Raw genomic sequence first — 21,421 nt, 5'->3', positions numbered from 1 at the left:
AATGCAATGTTTCATATCTCTGATGCATGCAACAGTAGACTCCTCGTAAATGTTCTAGTCCCTCTGACATTCCTTAATCGAAGATGTTGAATTCAGCCTTGTTTCACCTAATTTATGTAAACACAAATCTATGATTATAGCGTTATATTGTACAAAAATTGCCCCTTTAATGTATGATTAAAACATTCTATTACATATAGAAAAAAAGAGAATAATTCAACAGTAGTTAATAAAATATACACGAAATGCGTTTTCACATGAGATCTACTATTTGATCCTTAAGATATGTATTAACCATATAGAATTAAAACGTTAGACAGGATTTTGAATTTGCTCGTAAAGCTAATGCATTTAAGTTGTGTGTGTTGTTCATACGTATAATCTCTAATATAAATGTCACCTTTCTGTTAAAATGTATGTATGTGTTTCTGTTTGTTTGTTTGTTTGTATATCTCTCTAACACTTTCGACCGATCCTTACGAGATTGGTATAATTTTGAAACTCGCCCGACATATAGAGAAAAATTGGCCAAAAACATTAACTCCTTTACTCTTAATTAGACACTTTTCTACAAGGGGGCGTCGGATTTTCGCCGATATTTTCGTAAGTTATCCCTGGGTTTCGATTGACTAGCCTTAATTTAAACATTCGCTACTTCCGGTTTGGCAATGGACACAACGGCAAATATGTAATCTTTTTTGCTGTTTTTTTTTGTTTAATGTTATTTTCCTCTTTCGCGGTATGGGTTCGAGCCTGCAGGCCTACTACCACGTTTGTTTCCATACGTCTTCAAACATCCGCGCACTGCCGGACAAGCAGGTTAATTTTGTATAAATATAATTTTACGTAACTATACTTTTATATAAATAAACAACGAAACAGTTTAAGTAACATATTACTAGTAATATATTTTGTTTAAGTTAATCAATCCTCCATTTTAGCCATACGCAGAAGAACGAGAAATACATTGTAAAAACTATTTCTTTTAAATTCGCATTGAAGTTAGGAATTATCGGCGATGACTATCTCCTTTTTTGCATTTGAGTAGAAAATACAAAGGATAAAACGCAGTTAAGATTTAACCGTCATTAAGAAAAACGTGCAATAGTTAAATTGTTTCCAAATATGTTAACAGGAATACTTGTGACGTATAAATGTTGGTTATCGCGAAGTATTTTTCTTTACTGCCGATGCACGATTGAGTTTAACTTTATGATCCAGCACTGCCAAGTACTCGAAGTTCAACCAGAACAAACAACAATTTCCTCTGCTCACTATCACCACCGTAAAAGAAAAAGAAATTTGAAAAACAAATCTCATTTCCTAGAACTACACACCTCTTGAACACTGTTCCGCCTGGTCACTTTCCAGTATACTACAACATGGTCTATTTCAAGTCAAGTGTAACCAAATTCTAAAATAATCAAATTCTTCCTACTTTCAACCACTAACTATCATTATGCTGTTATTTCAGTGACTACACAAACAATTATCCTCAAGTAGCTGTACGTTTACGGTTAATTAGTGGTGATAACTAGGGCTCTGACAACAGCATATTATGTTCGTTGTTTTGACTTTCGAGTGGGTATTCGTTGATATCTTATATGCTTTTATAAAGAATGATGTTATGTCGGTTGATTAACTGTGTATAACTGTATCGGATATATACTCGAGAGTCAAAACAAAGAGAAGAATATGCTGTTTTCATAGCCCTAGTTATATGCACGGAGTTAATGGGTTAAATATTACAATTATTTTTTTTTAATATATAAGCTCTTTGCACAGATTTTTTTTTCTTTAATTAAAAAAAAAAAATTGTTTAGTGACGTATTTTATCTTTATTTTCACGTTTCATCTTTCAAGTAAATTTCTAATATGTGTATCAACATAATCATCATCATCATAGTCACCATCACCAGAATCAGCATCATCAGTTTTTTTTTCGCATCGAACCATAATTATAATGTATATTTTTCCTGTAGATAAAATCCACATTATTGTGTTTGTTTCTGGCACAGATTTTATTTTCCGAATTGATTATTATAATCGATTTATTGAAATAGCGAACGATTCACATTTACACTGCCTACAAACACACGCACACACTAACACACACAGACACATACACACACATATATGCATATATACATGTGATTCTGTGTATATATATTTATTTATGTATATACATATATGTACTTATATATATATATCCATATATTTACATATTTACACACCCCCACACACTCACACACACCCACACACACACACACACACACACACACACACACACACACACACACACACACACATATATATATATATATATTAATCTTCTCTGCATTTTTCTTTCTCTCTACTCTCTCTCTCCATATATATATGTATATATATATATATGTATATATATATATATATATATATATATATATATATATATATATATGGGTGAGTTTGTTTGTTTGTGTGTGTGTGTGTGTAGGTGTTTGTGTGTGTGCGTATAAAACAAACCAATAAAAGTATATCAAGTAAATTAAAATCTATGAAAAAAAGCAAAAAAAAAATGAATTATGATGACACCCCCGGGGATTGGAAACATTTTAATTTTATTTTCCAGCATTTCGTTTTATTATTGGTAGTTTACTACTGTTGGAAGAACCCTCTTAGTATTAGGCCATCTATGAAATCAATGAGAAAGAGAGACATAAAGAGTCGGACGGAGACAAAAAGATTGAGTTGGGAGCACTATATCCAGACATGTCCTAAACTGTAATAAAAACTAAAAGCAAAGATCATAAAAAAACTAAGAAATACAATTATAATACAAGGAAAAGTTTGAATGAAAGAGAATTTCATTAATTGAATTGATGAAACAAACGCTTAAAAATAGCTCGAAATAGAATTGCAAGCAAAGATAGGTAAACCAATTAATGTAGCTACTTGGATATTTATTTATTATTTTGCATTGATATATATATATATATATATATATATACATATATATATATATATATGATCATATTTTTAATTATTAAAACTAAGAACATAAGCTTGATAATGAACATTTACGTCTTAAACTTCATTATATGGTAATGTTTTGTCTCTGGCATACTTAACCATATTGTGTAGAACGTATTCAGTTTATGCGTTTATATTTTTTCAAATTGAAGAACTCTTTAATTTTAAAGTCTAGCTTTTTGTTATGTTTGTCCGACTAATATATAATTTGTCTACGTGCGTCCCGCTCTAATGCGTTCCGGTGTGTTTTAATGACCTCTGTGTGATCGTCTCGTGTATATATCCTTTCACAGGATCGCCTATTAGCATCTTCCCCATTCTATTGTATACAAGTCTTGTATGTATACACTTAATATACATTTATTCAATCAGGTGTGTATACACGCGGTTTGGCTTTTTGAAGGCCCTTAAGTTGTGTATCTTACTTTATTTCCTAACTTAGCAAGTGTGTATGCGTGTGTCCATATGCACGCGGTAAAAGTTCACAATGTTTCATTTTTATCTTGGTTTCTGAGGTGTAGTTCTACCCGTCACTGGTCGATGTTCTGTAAAGAGCATTCAAGATGAAAACACGATGCCGATTTTCTCTTTATTTTGTCTACGGCTGTATCACTCGCATTGCCCACTCAAGCTTTCTTGCGTTTTCCTCAATGCTATTTTTCCCCTGACCATTTTTATCACGAAACAAACTCAAGTCCGATTGTTTACTAAACTTCGATTTCAATCAACTACCTACTCTCTCCATCAAAATACACATTTTCTTTATTATTATTTATATCAGAGTGTATGCGTATGGGGTGGAAACTCAACCCTATTAATCGGGCGTCACCTAAAATAAACCGATTCATTTTGTAGCACACAGATGTACGCTCTGTCCGTGATATCACTGAGTCTAATATGCTACGGGGAACATTTTGAGCTTCTGCACCTCTTGACACATATAGTTTTGGTGCAATTCAATTCGGCATTAACCGCGCTAGTGAAACCCAACATTTTTATGGTTATTAACGTTGAATTTGACTAGATTGGAACGTGAGACTTTGGTCAAATAATCGACTGCTGAACACTACCATATATATATATATATATATATATATATATATATATATATATATATATATATATATATATGTATATATATATGTGTGTGTGTGTGTGTGTGTCTGTATGTGGCTGTGTGTGTGTGTGAAGGGGCATTACTGAAGTATATAAATATTCACTCCATGGAGCATTTTCTACAAATATAAAGCTTGAAATGCAAGAGAAACTTAGGAGAATATATTGATAGTCGAATAATATATACTGGTGAATATGGATTTATTTATCAACTTTAAACATTCCATATTTTTCATTCATAATATATATATATATATATATATATATATATATATATATATATATATATACAACAAAATCAATCAATATATATATATATATACAACAAAATCAATTCATGTCAATGATTTTGTTGTTGTTCCTTCTTATGAAACAGATTTTTAATTTAATTATAATTTGATTTTTAAATGTTAACTTATCAATAACATTACTTTATATATATATATATATATATATATATATATATATATATATATATATATATATATATAATGTGTAAGTATCGATTTGCAATCTTTATTTTAATTTTTTTTCTTTTATATTATTAGTATGGGTATTTTGAATGTTGCTATAATCATTATTATCATAGTTTACGTAAATTTGCTGTCAGTGCATTCCAAAACATTTATCTATGTTTTTACTCTAACCCCCATCAATAATTTCTACCTTTACTTACATACAACCAAACCCTACCAAAACTGATTGATTACTCAGTTCATATATAATTACATCGTAGCAAAAGTCAGTAGACTTTTTCACCTCTCTTCTACAAATTCTATTTTTTTAATTTTACTTTATCTATTTTTTTAACTTTTTATCATCTATTTTATTATTATTATTATTATTATTATTATTTTTACACAGTGATCACCACTTATCATGGCCCGGAAACCACTCAGGGATAAGGGTTATTGAAAGCACATTACGTTAGTGTGGAGATTTGATGAAGTGTTTACTTAAGTGGACGGTTCATTAGGAACTTGTGTACGTTGGACTTGAAGAAATCCAAGTTGTAATCCGGTGGGAAGCAGGCAGACGGAACTGACTTTCACGGGCGTGCAGTTCTAAGAAAGAAGCTTTTTTCATGGAATCCGCGTATTATTCTTTTATACAGTTTTTTTTTCTATTTTCTATCGTGTTCTTTTTACCGATTATTATTTATTTTACTTCTATATATCGGCACATGTCACTATCATCGGACCATTATTGATTCATTAATTACGTAGTTATAAAAACTCATAACATATAGCTTAACCCCCCTCTCTAATATATTTGAAGTATTATACTAATTTTATAAACCATGCACAATAATCTTCACCCACTATTATACTAAAAAATGCAAAATACTTTGATATGCTTATTGCTAAACGTCGAATCCCTGTCCTGTAACTAGCAAGTTGTCTCCTCTTCTGATGAGAAGCATAAGACTTTGAAATGCCTGGCATAAAGGACGTTTTTTACCCGCTTCACCAGGAATTCCTTTGTTTTGAATTGATTCATAAATTTACATACATTTATTTTGAGATTATCAATATATTTCCTCTGATATATATATATATATATATATATATATATATATATATATATATATATATATATATATATATATATAATTGCACAGAAGTTCAGAAAAAATTGATACCGCCGGTTTCAAGCCCAACATAAAGCGGGCCAGTTAATGGTAAAACGTAAATGATATTAGGCTCTCGTCAGTCATGTTGTTTCTGTCTAAGGAAAAAAATTCAGGCCCGCATTTATTTTTTATTATTTTTATAATGATGTTCATTTTTATTTAAGTATAGCGTATTCCGAACTCTGCATATTTTATTTTATTCTAATATGAGTTTTCTAATTTTTTATATTTTATTTAATGCATTTTAGTAAATATGTACTGTTCTGTTTTTGCATGGTTTCCGGTGTGCCTTCTGTTAATTTTAGATGGTGCAAGGGAGATAATTCATTTATCTTATTAATTGCCCTCCTTTGTTTCAGTGTAGGGGGAAAAATCCATTTTTCAGTTCCCCCAAGGGAAGTAATTAATCTATCTTGTTTATTTTTTTAAACTTTTTTTAATTTTATTTTAAATAGTTGAGGGAAGTATGCAGCCTATTTGATTTGTAAATCTTTTATATATGTGTATTGTATTTTTAAGGTAGCCACAATTTTCATACTTAATTTATACTAAATATTAATACTAACAATTGTCGAAATGCCCATTTTCACTTTACTAATTTATGCGGTAAGTTGACTGTATCTATAATCCTCTTGAAAAAAATTGCTTTAGGTGAGGTCTTCGTTTGTTGTTCGGTCCTCCCAGTTTATTAGGGGCGCTTGTTTCCTATGTAAACAGGCTCTGAGGGTGGCAATGTTTTTCTGGACTGATGTACACTAAAATAAATGAATATTGAGCTCTTATATCGAAAAAGTTTATCTTTGTAATCGAGCACTTTGTTGGAATTCTTTCACTCCAAAACAGTATATATATATATATATATATATATATATATATATATATATATATATATATATATATATATATGTATATATGTATATATATATATATATATATATATATATATATATATATATATATATATATATATACTAGCAGAAGTACCCGTCGTTGACTGGGTTTAAAAACAGCCCACAGAAAATGGACTGTGATTGATGAAAGTGTGATAGTTTATAAAAAGTACAGTTTGTAGAGAGATAGGTTTTGATGCTCACAAATGTTACCCTAACAAACGTATACGAAAGTAAAGACAATTTTCGCGAACATATATTTTTATATCAACTTTGTTTTCAGTCGTAGCCAAGAGTGATCAACAAAATAATGTTTCCTTACAAAGAGAAAATGTTATATATATATATATATATATATATATATATATATATATATATATATATACAAGAAATAAATGTTACCATGGTTAATAAAAGTTACTTTTATAGTAAAAAAAGTGAGAAAATGCCAGGCTTCCCCTTTTGGTGGGGGGATGGTGGCGTGGCCTTCGTTATAAAGATGGCCGGCCAGCTGAAAAAATGACGTCATCGCCGAAGTCCCAACAAGCAAGATATGTGGAACTCTTAGACTGTCAATAATTAACAGTAATTTTTACAGACAGCGTTAAAGAACACGATGATTTATACTGAAACTCATCTAATATTAATAATAAAAAAATAATAAAAAAAACACAAGTTGTTTGTTTAAGTATTATAAGCAATTGAATATTTCGTTTTAAAGATTAGAATGCGTTTATTAATTACTAATAAATTACATTTTAAAAAAGTGAAGTTGTGACGTCAGAGCAAAGCGAACAGTCAATCTCTCTACTTACTCTCTATATATATCTCGCTATCTCTCTCTTTCTTAAAAATCTAATGAACCAGATAACCCTCTCTCTCTGTGAATGATGTGGCGTGGCAGACCGAGACCGCCGAGATATATTAACATTAAGGCCGGTAAAATATGAAATGTGACGTCACATGGGAAGTTTACGTTCAAGTCACGTTAAAGTCACGTTCAAGTCACGTTTGGGAACTGGGCCGTATCGAACGGCCATTTTGTTTTATTCCTCGCTCTAATAAACACGTGTCAATTTGTTTGCTTTTCTTTTAAAATGCCTAGTTGTTGTTGTGTATCACTATGCAAAGGTAATTACGCAGATGGACCCAAAGTGAGTGTATTTAAATTCCCTGACGATAAGGATTTACGTGATAAATGGACAAATGCTATCAAGCGAGAACATTTTGAGCCTACAAAATCAAGCCGGGTAAGTGTTGTTTACATTGAGAATTTTTAAATATATAATTATTTCTATTGATTAATGTTTTATATATATATAATTATTTCTATTAATTAATTTTTTATATATAATTATTTCTATTAATTAATTTTTTATATATAATTATTTCTATTAATAAATTCTATAGTTTTTTATATCAATGAGTAAAATTAATAGAAATAATTACATATAAACAAAAATTAATTAGCTTGGTGCACGTGGAATTAGTGCATTTTTAATATTTGTTTTTTAACATTTGCTTAATCGAATTCTATAATTTTCGTACTGTACAATTCTATAATTTTTCTGTATCAATTACAAAAAATAATAAAAACAATTCTGTATAAACAAATTTAATTAATAAATATAATTATATATAAATCAAATTATATATAAACCAAAACAATGGAATTTAGTAAGAAAATATTTTAAAACTCAACCGTATTGAATTATTCCTTTGATATATTTTTCACCATACTCTTTAAAATTAAGGAATGATTGTATACGTTTTTAACGTATAAAATTCTTTCAAACAAGTTTTCTATACAATTGTAACCAAATCAAACTTTATTGCTGTACTAAACCTAAATCTTATAAAGATGAAAAAAAATCGGTTCAAATTCTGTAGTAGTACATTTAAAAGTTAACAGTCGTTTCTCTCCGATTGCGTTTGTTTTTACTATTAAAGTTAAAACAAAGTTCAACATTATCTTAAAAATTAACCACTAAAAAATTCTTGATTGATATTTTTTTAAATTTCGTTACATTAATAACATTGCAAGATTATATAAGCGTGTAGAATGATGAACATAAGAAATTTGAAATGTTGAAAACAGGTACAACTCTTTATATATATATTTCTTTTAATTATATATATATATATATATATATATATATATATATATATATATATATATTAAACTGGTTATTCAGAGAGGATACCATGCTATTCCTTAAATAGTATTTTGAAGTCCATGTTTTATGGTACCTTCGTTTATTTGCATTGTTAGGTGAAAGTATAAAATAGTTACAAAACACATTCTACTTCATGTTAAGAATATATTTCTAAATAATAACGTTGTTTTAGAACGGCACCTTCAGTGCATAAGTACAGAAAATAGTATAACTGTCTAAGAAGTTTTTAAAATAGAGGCTATTAATTGTTAATCTTGCAATTTTAAGTTCTGTGAATAAACATTTTTTTACATTTCTATCAGTGTTTTAAAATTATTATTTTATTTTTATTATTATTTATTATTTCTATCAGTGTTTTAAATTTAATTTTTTACCTAATTTAATGGTATACTCATTTACTGTATAACTTATCACTTATTTTATTTTTAGGTATGTGAACTGCATTTCCTTCAATGTGATATAATGCATGAAACCTCATGTTACGATCCCAAAACGGGAGTGACTCTTACTGCAAAATTAAAATATCCACGCTTGCGGAAAGATGCAATTCCACAAGTACCTGTAACTCAACCGTCAGCATCTAACAGATAGTCTCCCAATGCCAAAAGAATGCGACTAGAAAATGAGGCTGTAAAACATGCTTTGGCTGAAAGCATTACCGACGATGTGGCATATAAAAAGAATATTAAGTTTGAAAGCCTTCAAGAATTGGAACGAAAAATTACATTTCTGGACCAGATTTATTGGACTGTAGTTAAACATGACTAAACACTCATGATATGTCACATCACAAAATCCCCCAATCCCAAAATAACTCTTTCTATAGTGATTGAGCATGATTGTTCAATACAGGTTTTCTGTAATGATGTGGAAATGCATATGATAGGGCAAGATAAAATTCCTACTCATGTAAGTGACATCATCACCTTAGAAAATGTCCTCAAAAACATGAAAAGGCTGGATATTGAAGAACACAGAACCAACCTTCCAAATGTATTTACCTCATTGACTCTGATAATATCTTTTTTAACATTGCTCATAGATCAAACTGAAAAATATTGTGAAGCATTAAAATTTATATGTGAGCAGTTACAACTGCTGACACAGAATAGGTTTGATTATTCTGCAGAAATGTTGATATTTTGTTCACTATTTTATAACTGCTCTCCAAAAGGATACAGACTTTTAAGAGACAGCAATAAACTCATCTTACCCTGTCCTTCTACCATCAGGAGGTTAACTTTATCAAAATACATGGATCCTGTAGTTGAGCAACATGACAAATTCTTGATGTACATTAAGAATAAATTTAAAGTGTTATCACAACAAGATGAGACAGTATCGTTACTTGTTGATGAAATTCATTTAAATCCATACTTTGACTTTAAAGGAGGGAATATTGTTGGATCAGCATATAATACTTGTGAGGCTGCAACAAGTGATTTTGCTTTCATGGTGAGCAGTATCTGTTCCAAATACAAAGACGTTGTGCATATTATGCCTACTAAATGCCTAAAAGCACAATCTTTATTTGAAATTCTAAAAGAAATTATAATTGGATTAGAGGATATTGGGTTTAAAGTAATATCTGTTATAACAGATAACAATGCTATTAATAAGAAAGCCATGTCATTATTCACATATCCCCCAATACTGTCAATAGTATATGCACATCCAGTTTTGAAGTCTCGGCCTCTTTTCTTTATATTTGATTCTGTGCACATTTTTAAGTGTATAAGAAATAACTGGCTCGGTCAAAAAGATGCCAACAAATGCATGATATTTCCTAGCTTTAATGAAAGTAATCAAACAAATGATATTTTAGAAGCCCCATTTACAACTTTGCAAGACATTCAAAAATTTGAAGCACAATCACTCTTAAAATATTGCTACAAATTTACTACAAAGGCTCTTTCACCTACAAATCTAGAAAAACAAAAAGTAAATTTAGTCATACAAATTTTTAATGACTACACAATTCAAGGATTGTTAACCTTAGGTAAAGAGAAAAGTATATCTAAATGTGAAGAAGTTGCAGAATACATAAATATTATTAATACTTGGTGGACAATGTTAAATGTAAAAACACCATTTAAAGGCCATCGGCTTAAAAATAAATATGCATTTCCACTTACAAACCAAAAATATGATGAGAGTTATATATTTCTCAAAAAATTCTATAATTGGTTAGAACGTTGGAACAATATGTCAGGAAATTCTGGAAAACTAACTAAGGAAACATATACAGCCTTACATCACACCACTCATGCAATTTTAGAACTAACTGATTATTGCATAGAAGACTTAAACATGAAATATATTTTACCAGGCAAATTCCAGACAGATCATCTCGAGTCAAGATTTGGACAGTATCGGCAATTTTCTGGTGGACAATATAATATAAGTGTACGTCAAGTTTTTGAATGCGAAAAGAAAATTAGAATGATGTCAGTATTGAAATTAAATTTACCAATACACAACAAAAGTATCGATCTTACAGATGTAGGAGACACTAACTGGGAAGGAATGGATGAGGTACAAATAATAGACCATAAATATGACATCGATATAACAGATGATGATCTTAATAAATGTAGAGAAGTTTTCCCGATTATAATATATTTATCGGGTTATTGTTGCCATGCAGTTTTCAAGAAAATAAAATGTAACAGCTGCAAAGATCTAATGGCAGGTACACTAACAGATGATATGGAACAAAAACCTGAAATGAATAATTATTTCCAAGGGATAGTAGGGTGCTTTATTTCATCCGAATGACACTACTGCAAATTTTGTTCTTTATAATTATGCCGTTATAAAAGAATTACTAGAAAACTCTTCTTTTCTACAGTCTATGCACCAAAGGCAGATAGCAGTTACAACAACATTAGAGGTTTTGTCAGATAATGGACTTCTGTTTGAATTTGACATCTGTTATGAAAATCATCAAATAAAAAAACTCGAAAAAATGTTCCTATGGTCCTCAACAAATTCTCTCTTAAAAAATTTTTGTGGCGTTGAAAACAATAAAATAAATTCTTCAAATAAAAGAAAATTACAAACCTTTCACTAAAATTATCATTTGTTATTGTGTTTTTTTATACACTTGTCTTATCTTTTTGCTTTTGTTAACAGCATTTTAGTATCTTGAGTTACCTCCCTTTTGAGTTATCTCCCTTCAACTCGTTAATGGATGATCTTCTTATGATGACGTCATATTTGAATGGATTGGCCTTAATGTTAATAATATATCTCGGCGGCCTCGGGCAGACACTTTGCTGAGGGAAATGGGACAGAGGTTGGGTGTGAATATCGCCGTAGCGAGCGGAAATACATCGTCATGGCAACCAGACAGTGAACATTTGTGGCGGGAAACTCGAAGCACGAGGGATTTGAAAATAAATAAAAAGTTGGCGAAAAGAAGCGAGACTGCCCTGTATATCAAACACTTAGCTCCGAGAATCGGACCTCATCGAAGATTGAGATTTGGATCAGTTAAACTGCGGATTATTAGTCAAATACAATCGTATTGTCGATCAACCTCAACATTTAATCTGGCTGAGATTTGAATTAATTAAATTGCGGATTATCATTCCAAATACAATCGTATTGTCGATTGAATTCTTCTTCGGAACTAAGATTCGAGGATTTCGCCATTTTCTTGGATATTGTGTTTGCGAACTTTTAATCCGTGTTTACCCTAACGGATAAAAACAGATACGTTTGGCCTATCTCATGCCAATATATTTTCCTTTCCACAAACTTTTATACATATCGTACTGTATTTTGCATGTCGCATACATCTGACAAACATCCCCAAAAATACGTCTGTCTCACTCATTCTTTTTATCGGAACTTTTTCTTCTTCCTTGGTATATAAAATTTTTTCTTGAATTCTAAACTTTTATTGAGTGTTCGTTTCGTGATTTTTGGCTCTGTTGTTCCGTTCTCCTTAATGATATGTTTCGCTGGTTAATCCGACATCTGACGATTAACCGAAGATAATTATGAGATGTTGGATATAAAATAAAATAAATTCTTATGTCGCGATCTGACTGCCAATCAATTCGGTCATCCATTAACCGGGTCGTGACATTATTCAATGTTACATGTTTATTCAGCTGTTACCGTGACATAGTTTGACATATATTCGGCGGGTTTGGTTTGTATTAATGTACACATAGATTCGAAAAAGTTGTCAAAAAACAAATATATAACAAATAAATGTTATCAAAGGCAAGATAAGTTACTTTTCTACCAAACTGGATATATTTTTTGTGTTTTTATTCAATGTAACATGTTTATTCAGCTCGAAAAACATACAGTGTTTACCGATGTATTGTAAAATTCAAGATGGCGCCTCACCCCCTCTTTAACACGGTAAGTTTGGGAAAAGGTGTTATAAGTAACAAAAAATAGAAAAAAATACTATTAAAAACCCGCCGAATATATGTCACGGTAACATATATTGAGCGAGTTTTTACAGTATTTTATCCAGTTTTTAATTTATAACACCTTTTCTCAAACTTACCGTGTGAAAAAGGGAGTCAGACGCCATCTTGAATTTTCCTATACATCGGTAAACACTGTATGTTTTTCGAGCTGAATAAACATGTTACATTGAATAAAACACGAAAAATATATCCAGTTTGGTAGAAAAGTAACTTATCTTGCCTTTGATAACATTTATTTGTTATATATTTGTTTTTTGACGACTTTTTTCGAATCTATGTGTACATTAATACAAACACGGCGGGTTTTTAATAGTATTTTTCTAGTTTTTTATTTATAACACCTTTTCCCATACTTACCGTGTTAAAGAGTGAGTGAGGCGCCATCTTGAATTTTCCAATACATCGGTGAACACTGTATGGTTTTCGAGCTGAATATATATAAATAAGTATTTTTAAATTTTATCTTTCTAGCTTTAAAAAAAGTTTAAAAATGTTGTCAGCTGGCATAATTTATTTTTAAATATTGAAATATGTCAGGAAAATTAATTTTTGCTAGATTTTCAAAACATGTGTGTCAACAGCTTAAAAAATCGTCTCTTCAAAAGAACCTGTTTTAAAGAAAACGGTAGTGAACGTGTGCGTTTGTGTGTGCGTGTGTGCGCGTGTGCTAATGGCGGACGTGATGTAGGAGGTTGGATTGTTAGATTGTGTAAGTTTCGTATTTTTGTAATTTGTAAGTAACAAGTTAGGAAAAAATTAAACCCTTCCAAGATGGACAATATATAAAGCCATAATATTTTATGGTAAAGTTAAGAGAGTAGGAACCATAGTTTTTTAGGAGATGTGATTATTGGACTAACCAATCAGAAATTGTCGGTGGCACACAGATCTCTGTTTATTTACATATATATATATATATATATATGTATATATATATATGTATATAAAAGCCCCCCTCTTGGGTAGAGCACTATCGTAAATTATCTTACTCGCTACTTAATTTAGCTGAAAAAATGCGAAGCTCGCGGTTTGTTTACAAACAAACGTTTGAGCCCTCTACGAGTGGCGGACGGATGTTTATTTATTCGGACAGATTAATTTCGGCTACCGATTCCGTAGTCAGGGGGTAGAACTGCCGACTGTCATCACGACGGTTCTAGGTTCGATCCTCGGCTTGGGATAGGTGTTAGTCTAGCGGCATTGATGAGTTGTGAAACAACGAAACAGGTCTGTATGTCGATGACTAAAATATATTTTATAAAAAGCCCCCCTCTTGGGTAGAGCACTATCGTAAATTATCTTACTCGCTACTTAATTTAGCTGAGAAAATGCGAAGCTCGCGGTTTGTTTACAAACAAACGTTTGAGCCCTCTACGAGTGGCGGACGGATGTTTATTTAAATAGACATTCGGACAGATTAATTTCGGCTACCGATTCCGTAGTCAGGGGGTAGAACTGCCGACTGTCATCACGACGGTTCTAGGTTCGATCCTCGGCTTGGGATAGGTGTTAGTCTAGCGGCACTGATGAGATGTGAAACAACGAAACAGGTCTGTATGCCTATGACTTAAATATATTTTATAAAAAAGCCCCCCTCTTGGGTAGAGCACCATCGTAAATTATCTTACTCGATACTTAATTTAGCTGAAAAAATGCGAATGCCGCGGTTTGTTTACAAACAAACGTTTGAGCCCTCTACGAGTGGCGGACGGATGTTTATTTAAATAGACATTCGGACAGATTAATTTCGGCTGCCGATTCCGTAGTCAGGGGGTAGAACTGCCGACTGTCATTACGACGGTTCTAGGTTCGATCGTCGGCTTGGGATAGGTGTTAGTCTAGCGGCACTGATGAGTTGTGAAACAACGAAACAGGTCTGTATGTCGATGACTAAAATATATTTTATATATATATATTTTATATATATATATATTTATATATATATATATATATTTATATATATTACATTTCCTTATTCTTGTAAGCGATGTGTTTATTGTATAGCCTTCAAATATAATTCATTTCTTGTTAACAATTTTTTGTGGCCCAGAGGTAGAGGTTTAGCAAATAGAGTGCAATATCGGTGTTTAGCTTGTTCGAATCTCCCGGCAGGCAGGACATTTTATCCTGCACTAATGATTGCCTAAGCAGGAAACTAGTGCCCATAAGTATAAAACACATAATTATAATTATAATTACAAAGCCTATTTAATGCTGGATACTCTTAGGGAAATATTAAGAGACCGTTTACTAGCATTTATGCATCGTTTAGGACTTCGGTCATTGAGACACACACGACTTTTAATATCATCGCCTGAACTGAGCGGTTATTGTTACTAGCAGTTCAGCCCTATTTTGCCCGAGCTCTATTCACTGTTCATAACGTTATATGCATATGTATATATGTATTAAAAAGTTTGGCCCATGTCAAGTAACCCTACATCTGAAATTTCAAGTCTTCAGACACAAAATTGGCTGCGAATTTGGTAGAGTCTGCAAAGGTAAACTCTGTACACTTTGACCTCTTGGCAGGCAATAATTGCCCCAAAGCTGATTAAAAACTTGCTGCCTGTTTTAATGTCATTTATGTAAGATTTCAAATGTTTAGATCCAAAATTGGCTAAAAAGCTTACTAAAGACCGCATAGGTAAAATCTTTTGAGCTTTGACCCCTTGGAAGACAATTTTTTGGCCCCAAAACGATTAGAAAGTTTGCCTTGTTTCTGAATACACTTTTTGTAATATTTCAAATGTTTAGACCAAAAATAGGCTGAATAATTTAGAAAAGTACGCAATGGTCATTTTTCTTATTTAACTATAATTTTGACCCCTTAACGTGTATTGTTTTTTTTTACAAAGTTTGATCCATGTCTAAATAAACTACATGTAAAATTTCAAAAGTTTACATACGCACACACACACACCCATACAATTTTACTTTTATAGATATATAGATCACTTCCCTCGATTCTCATGACAATTGTTTCGTAGCTCGCAGACACAGTCTTAGCCAATAGTGTTTAAAGTGGCTTCGTTACTGTGTTCTAATTTCACGACCGACGCGAATTTTGTATCTACACTGATGATTGCGTAAGCATAAAACAGCAGATTGTGTAAGTATAAAACACACATATATATATATATATATATATATATATATATATATATATATATATATATATATTAAAAAATAAATAACTCATGAAACTTTAATGGTTTCATTTCGTTGACTTTGAATAAAAAGTAATTCTTGAGTTATTGAAATTAATTACGGTGTTCTTTACCGACTTAAACGATTTGTGCAAATTATAGAAACACTCCTTCACCGCTGGCTTACTATGTTATCCTTATTCTTTGTGTTCATCTCTTTCGTGTTATAACCCACGTTTTATATTTCTGTCCTTTTTCAAGTATATTTTAAAATTGTAATCTTTTTCATTCTTTCTGTCGATTTCTTTTGTTATTCCTTCAAGGATAAGACAATAGGCGAACGTTAGCAAGTAGTCATTTTCATACGCACGCATGCGCAATCAAGCGGACATAGTTTTGCATTGTTTATTTCGGTTTGTTTATTTTTGCTTGTTCTTTTGTTTAAGCTTCTAATCTATCGATTTACGAGAAATGGAATTTGTACTTTGTATTTATGGATTTGTATTCGTTTTGTAGTTTTATTTGAATAATATATTTATTAGTTTATTATATATTTTACTATCATGCACTACACAGTGTAGATCAATATGTATTTCTTATATGCGTGTGCGTATGCATGTATATATATGTATATAAATCACTCCAATCACTGAAGATTTTACAAATATTAATCACGACAGTTTTCGTCTTTTTAATGAATTATTTCAAGTGGGGAAAAATAGAATTGTTAATAAGTCTATTATCGTCATTTTACAAGAAATACATTTTAATTTTGATCAGAATTAAATAATAACTATCGAAAAATTCAATTACTGATTGCATTCTATCTCTTTTTAATTAATATTGTGTAAACAGTCGAAGAGCTACTTTCTCAGTGATTTTTTAGTAAATAGTTTAATATATTTCTATTAATTTAAATAAATCAGTCATGTTTTATCGTGCAGTAGCAGGACCTGTCAACCGGAGTTGCCCGGTGAAATCATTGCGCCCTCCACGTAAAAAACAAAAATGCGGCTAATGTTGGGAGCCAATCTCCAACGTCCTAACGTTAAAAACCGATTTCAGAATAGACTGTCCAAAATTCCCATCTAAAGCATATCGTATAGAATAGACACCAACAACCTCGACATATTAAGAACGGTATTCGGAATAGCCACCGCGTTTCATTAGGACAGAAATTGCCAAAGTAGGTGCACCAATTTCAACCTTGATATATGTTGTGAGCATACCCGGCAGCAAAGACTATACACCATAAACACATTGAGTGTGGTTGGCAGTGTCGTACAGAGAAAAGTGCATAGAACGGTGAATTAAAGTGCACAATGCATGTAATTATATCTCGACGTCTACTTGTCTCCGCCAAAATAAAAATAGATTGTCTTATTCAGCATAGTATAACACTTTTAGACTTCGTCAGTTTAAAGGAAATAATGTAGTTAGTGGTAATGTAAAAAATACCTAAAAAATGTTTATGCCTGAGTAGTGTGGAACAGGGATCATGAAAAGAGAACTAAACAGCAACAAAAAATCAAAAGCTAATATATAACAAATAAGTTTATCCGCAGTCAATTTACTTAAGGGAAAATGTGTATTTTAGCGGCGTAAATTATTTGACAGACATATGAAGCAAAAAAAAAAAATAAAAAATAAAAAAACGCAAACATCGTAAACGTAGTTAAATACAAACATAATGAAAAGTAATGAAAATGATAATTTATCTGGACGTAATTCCAGCTTTTTAGTGGGAAAATTATTTTTTTATATGAAAAGAAATAGTTTTTTTTTTCATTAATTCGAAAGTGAAAAATAATAATAATTATTATTTTTATTTTTTGCCGAATCACCCAACTCTCGGCTCGATGCCATTTTGATGTAGGTGGCTACTACAACTCTTCTTTATAAAGAGATTTTTCGGACGTTAATGAATGTGCTCCCCTTCTTTAAATTCAACCATTTATACTTTTTTGCGTAGATCTCATCGATAAGGAGCTTAGCTTTCAGATAAGAAAAAAGTAAAATTGTAAAAAACAAACACACACACACACACACACACACACACACACACACATATATATATATATATATATATATATATATATATATATATATATGATTATATCGTCGGGGATCAGTTTTCAATTATAATTTTCTACTGAGTTGCACACGTACTTTGTGGCCATCACTGAGAAAAATATTTTCGCTATATTGTTCTTGATGATTATCACAATGTACGTGTTTAATTTATTAGAACGTTTATATGTAAATTATTTTAATCAAAATAGTGCGTAATGCCATGAGTAACGTTTAAGTAAATGGCAGGGTAAGTTTTTATAAATATCAGTCTGCACAATCACTAAAAACGGCGACAGTAATGTATAAATGATTTAAAATAACACCAGTTTATTTTAGCATCGGATTGTTTAGGATGCTGAATCAAGATATGATCTAAAGAAACCCGCGACGATATTTTAAAGGATCAATGTGTAAATAATGGTCATTCAAACAATACGTATTGGAATGTGTAATTATCTAAATGTGTGTGTGTGTGTTTTTTTTTTTTTTTTTTTTTGTAAACATCAGTTTTTAATATTAAGAAAACCGACTACAGTAAAGTATAAATTGGCGGAATGTTATTGGAGACAAATCATTATTTTCGAAAGATGAAGGGCAATAGTAGATGTAGGTGTCTGAGTGTTTAATCCAGTTAATAACATTTTCAGGTCACTATAACCATAATGGTTATATATTTACCCATTCTTACTGGGAGAGTGGGAGGACTTTTTGTATAGACGGCAAATACGAACTATTTATTCTATAAATCATAGCACCAGTGGTGATGTTGCTTGTAGGATGTGAGATAGGATTTTATTATAACGAATAAATGTGTCTGTAACTCCGTTCATGGTAACAAAAGGCGGTGGACAAAAGTTTAGACATAATAAATTTGGATATGACATCTGTTATTGCAAACATTGTACTTTGGTCCAGAGGGTAATTTCTGCAGATCAATTATTATATATTGGAGATTATATTTTAAAACCTAATATATAAAAGGCTATATTCCTATCTATATATCTGTGCGTCTGTCTATCTCTCTGTCCCCATATTTTCAAACTACCGAAAATAAAAGCCGCAGTTTTAAGGGATCAAAAAATGAGTCAACAAGGTAAAAATCGTTATATATTTCGTAAATTCATCTTAGTTTATTTTTAATGATTATTTTTAACCAGCTGATATACGGGTCACATTGGTACAGTGGTAATATCACCAACTATCTATGTTACAGTTTTACATTCAATTTCCATTCTAAATGACGGCACCCAAATATTTTTTTTATTTCTGAAATCACGATTGTTCAATCCATAATATTAATCTTACCTATTTGTTTAAACGTGTGTATATATGTATGTATGTATGTATGTTTGTATGTATGTATCTTTGTTTACATATCTGCCTAAAAAGTCCGACAGATGGCCAACGATTCTCACGAGATCGGTATTGTTTTGAAGCTAGGCCCTTTTGACGACAAATAACGAAGAATTGTCTAAGAACAGTGATCTCTTCACCCTTAACTGGGAACTTTTTCTACAAGGGGGTGTTGTTTTTTTCACGAATATTTTCGAAAGGCATCTCCTCTTTTCGATTGGCTTACCTTAATTCAAACCTACGTCTTTTCCAGTTGGTGATGGGTGAAACAGCAAATACATACCGTTTGTTTTTCAGGTTCTTCCTCCCTCCCGGTACGTGTTCGAGCTCGCTTACTACCACATTTTTTTTTCTTTTTGCTCAACATACATCTTCGACCACCCGGGCAACGCCGGGCACCTAGGCTATATTATAGAATAGATCTAGACAAATTAATATATGATATGTCAGCGTATTTTAGACCGGCCAAGCTGGGCAAGCCGCCGCCCCCTCCTCAGCTAGTATATTTTATTATAAGAGAAAATAGGCTGATGATTATGATGTTCCTATTTACAATGCCTCCCCACTGGGCAGAGTTAGACACCAGGGTCGCTTTTTAACGTGGAGAAAAGGAACAAAAATAAAAATTGTCTCAGTCGTGAAGGATTTCTCCTCCACTTACAGCGAACAAGAAATTAAAGTGCAGCATCTGAGGAACAGATGGTATTTATTTGCTCCCCCACCGAGCAAATTAGGCACAAGGCCAATTTTTAATGTGAGGAGTGAAGGGAGGGGGAATGGAAAAAGGGGACCAGCTCCCGAGAGGTTGGAAATGGGAGCTGGTTTAAGGTCAGGTGTGTGGAGTTAGCCCCACATCTGGTCTTTGCTTGCAGTATCTGGCGGAACAGATACTACACTTTGATCTTGTCCCGAAGTCCAAGGAGAAATAAGAATGAAATGACTTAAACTATTCTACAGTTTAAAACTAGTTTCACTTTTATTTTTCTAGTCAGAAAGAGACCATGGAGTTAGGTTCCCGACATCATATATATAGAAGACAAAATTTGCGCGTGCGTTTGTGTATGTCGGTTAAAGGCTTTCACATCGGGGTTCCCCCGTCGGTTATATTCCGCAAGAAGTTTTCGCATACTTCCAAGATTTTAATATCTCGCATTTGCAAACGGACATTCCCTCTTTCTTTGTTTCTTTTTTCTTTTCTTTTCTTTTTTTCTTTTTTTTTTTTTTTTTGAAAGAGTTATACATAATTTTCACCCTGCCATCCTCTCGGGTCTTAGTTTGTCATTTTCTTATAGAGCCAACCTAGCCCTAGAAAATATAATTTTTTTTATTACATACTTTATTTATTTTCCCTCGTAATAAAAGGATAGAAATATTAAGCCCTGGACAGTAATCACCTTATCAAACATCGCCCTTTTTAAACTCTTCACAAATGTTATTCTAGTCGTCTACCGCCATTCCCAGCCGCCATTTAAACCCGCTTTCTACCTTCATTTTCAATTTCATATCGTCTGCATATCTCATATGTTTTTTTTTGTTTTTTATTTGTTTTTCTTTTATATTCTCG

Source organism: Euprymna scolopes, chromosome 32, assembly GCF_053919585.1.
Source record: "Euprymna scolopes isolate OS-2025 chromosome 32, ASM5391958v1, whole genome shotgun sequence".
Lineage (NCBI taxonomy): Eukaryota > Metazoa > Mollusca > Cephalopoda > Sepiida > Sepiolidae > Euprymna > Euprymna scolopes.
This window is presented reverse-complemented; position numbering follows the sequence as displayed.